General features: G+C 39.8%; 1 protein-coding gene across 1 annotated transcript in view; it reads left to right on the top strand.

Moving 5' to 3' along the window:
- The window catches only part of BRCA2 (BRCA2 DNA repair associated), a 91,628-nt gene that overhangs the window by 59,539 nt on the left and 28,727 nt on the right, over positions 1 to 3,362 (top strand). The gene's annotated exons all lie outside the window — the stretch shown is intronic.

Raw genomic sequence — 3,362 nt, forward strand, 5'->3', positions numbered from 1 at the left:
TTTAGTAGAGACGGGGTTTCACCGTGTTGACCAGGATGGTCTCGATCTCTTGACCTCGTGATCCACCCGCCTCAGCCTCCCAAAGTGCTGGGATTACAGGCGTGAGCCACCGTGCCCGGCTAAATATTTTTACATAATTTTGTAACAAAATACAAAACAATTCCTAAAAATTTAGAAAGTCAAATGAAAGTAAAGAAAAGGAACTTGAATATATTTTCATTTAGAGCACAAGCATACCAAGAAAGCATTTCAAGTAACTTAAAAAATGTTTTTATGTCCCTAGTGGTATATGCCCTAAGAACAACCATAACAACAGCAACAAAAACTAAAAAATGAAACAAAATCTTAAGCTATTCTTAGTAATTATATTATTGATGATAGTGTTGGTATTGCTCTTCTGAAGTTATGGTGTATGTGAAGTATGTTATATGTGATATTCTTTTAGGTATATTTGTTATATGTGAGGAATTATATGATTATCATAGAGAACAGGGATCTTTTTACCAGAAAAAGGTACAGATGTGAGATTGAAGTGAAGAAAAACTCGTGGTTCTGCATTTGTATTGGAAATATCATTATGAACTCGAGATCTCTATTATTGTTAAAAAATACATGCTGGCCAGGCGCAGTGGCTCACTCCTATAGTCCCAGCACTTTGAGAGGCCAAGTGGGTGGATCACTTGAGGTCAGGAGTTCGAGACCTGCCTGGCCAACATGGTGAAACCCCGTCTCTACTAAAAATATAAAACTTAGCCAGGCATGGTGGCATGCTCCTGTAGTCCCAGCTACTGGGGAGGCTGAGGTGGGAGAATTGCTTGAACCTGGGAAGCAGTGAGTTGAGATCATACCACTGCACTCTAGCCTGGGTGACATAGTGAGACCCTGTCTCAAAGAAAAGCAAAACAAAACAAAATCATGCTTACTGGTTTCATCTATGAAAAAAACAAAAAAATAATAATAATGAACAATCTGGTAGTATTGAGTATCCCTAGCTCTCAGACTGTTTTTTAAGTACCATTTTCTCTTAAAAGAACACAAGATGTCTTAAAGAAATGTCTGATTCCAGATTCAGGGGAGGAAATATATGAGTCTGGAAAGTCTTGACATACTAGAAGAAAACTAAGTTCCAGACACTACTAGTATCATGTCAAAAGGACTCAGGAGTGTTCTAGAATAGATTCTTACTGATCAGAGATAAAATAATTTGTGCATCAGGAAGGATAAAAGGCTGGGCATGGTGGCCCACACCTGTAATCCCAACACTTTCAGAGGCCAAGAAAGGCAGATCACTTGAGGTCAGGAGCTTGAGACTAGCCTGGCCAACATGGTGAAACCGTGTCTCTACTAAAAAATACAAAAATTAGCCAGGCATAGTGGCAGGTGCCTGTAGTCCCAGCTACTTGGGAGGCTGAGGCAGGGAGAATTGCTTGAACCCAGGAAGCAGAGGTTGCAGTGAGCTGAGATCATGCCACTGCACTCCAGCCTGGGCTTAGGGCAAGACTCCATTTCAAAAAGAAAAAAAAAAGGATAATAATGGCAAAAAAATTGAAATTCACAACAAATGTAGTTGCATTTATAAGTTCATAATGATACCTCTACTCTCATTGTCTTAAAAACTAAGTAAAGGCCAGGCACAGTGGCTAACGCTTGTAATCACAGTACTTTGGGAGGCTGAGGTGGGCAGAATGTTTGCACTCAGGGGTTAGAGAACAGCCTAGGCAACGTGACAAAACCCCATCTCTACAAAAATTAACCGGGTGTGGTGGCATGTACCTGTAGTCCCAGCTACTTGAGAAAGGCTGTGGTGGGAGGATGGCCTGAGACCAGGAGGCAGAGGTTGCAGTGAGTTGAGATTGTGCCACTGCACTCCAGCCTGGGTGACAGAGCCAGACCCAGTCTCAATAACAAAAACTAAGTAAAAGGAGAAAAAAAATGAGGCATTTATCTTGCTTCTCTTATATGATCTATATTTTGGGACCCTCAAGTAGATGAGGGGAAGTTTCTGTTTTTGTGTACGTGTGTGTGTGTGTTTTGAGACAAGAGTCTTTCTCTTCCGCCAGGGTGGAGCGCAGTGGCAGGATCTCAGCTCACTGCAACCTCCACTTCCCAGGTTCAAGCAGTTCTGCCTCAGCCTCCCAAGTAGCTGGGACTATAGGCATGCGCCACCACACCTGCTAATTTTTGTATTTTTAGTAGAGACAGGGTTTTACCATGTTGGCCAGGATGGTCTTGATCCCTTGACCTTGTGATCCTCCCACCTTAGCCTCCCAAAGTGCAGCAATTACAGACGTGAGCCACCGTGCCTGGCCAGTTTCTGTTTATAAAAATGTTTCAACCACTAAGGACTAGTAGACTTAAAATATAATCGTTTTCCAGCCCTCAAATTAGGGTTGTCTTTTTTTCTAATTCTTAAAATGAATTTGTGTCTACCAGCATAATTTTTAAGAGACCGTTATTATTTCCTATATGTTTTTCTTTTTCTGTGACATTCAGTTCTTGTTTCATAGATACAATATCTTCTCATCTTTCTAAAGCTGATGATTAATGTTTTTTATTTTTGTTGTTTCTGCTGCCTGCCTTTTTTTTTTTTTTTTTTTTTTTTTTTTTTTTTTTTTTTTTTTTTTTTTTTTTTTTTTTTTTTTATGAGAGCCTATCTCTATTTGAGTCTCTTAGGTTAGAGACATTCCTCAGTGGTGATCATTGACTGATCCAGAAGTTGTATGTAAGGTGAGGCTCATAGAGTGGTAATATGGGGATTTAGTTTTTAATTAGGAGACCCTCAGATATCAGTGACTGTTCCGAGAGCTGAGCAGAGTAAGAAAATTAATAGGGTGACTCATTTTCAGCATAAGAATTTTATTTCAGTTTTGTTTTCAATAACAGCATCTCACCCCCACCCTGGCTGCATCTGTTCAGTGTTCTAGAGTCCATGTTATGTATGGTTCAGCCCTCCAGTAAATAGTCTCCTGCCTTTTTCTTTTTCCTCTAGTACGTGACGTTTTTTTAAAAAATGCTGCAGCAAGAATAGGGTCCTGGGTTCTTTTTTAATATAAGGGAGGGACAGCCACCTGGCTGCTTGGGATAGGAAAGAAAATCTAGTGTTTCAACTAGGTGTATACAAAATGTCAACCACTTCCTCCTATTTTCAGCCCCACCATATGCTCCTGCCTTCACAGGTACCTGTTGCCTCCAATTTCTGAGTGTTTTCCTTTATTTTGTTTCATATTAACTTCTTACAACAAGTTTGGTGGCTGAATAAACTTGGGCAGGTGGTGTAGTTTAACATATACTTTAGTTTTATCATCATCTGTAAAATGAGTCTTAGGATTATTGTGAAGATTAATTTTCTTCTTTTCCTTTTT

Source organism: Cebus imitator, unplaced genomic scaffold (genome assembly GCF_001604975.1).
Source record: "Cebus imitator isolate Cc_AM_T3 unplaced genomic scaffold, Cebus_imitator-1.0 Scaffold108, whole genome shotgun sequence".
In the NCBI taxonomy this organism is placed as follows: domain Eukaryota; kingdom Metazoa; phylum Chordata; class Mammalia; order Primates; family Cebidae; genus Cebus; species Cebus imitator.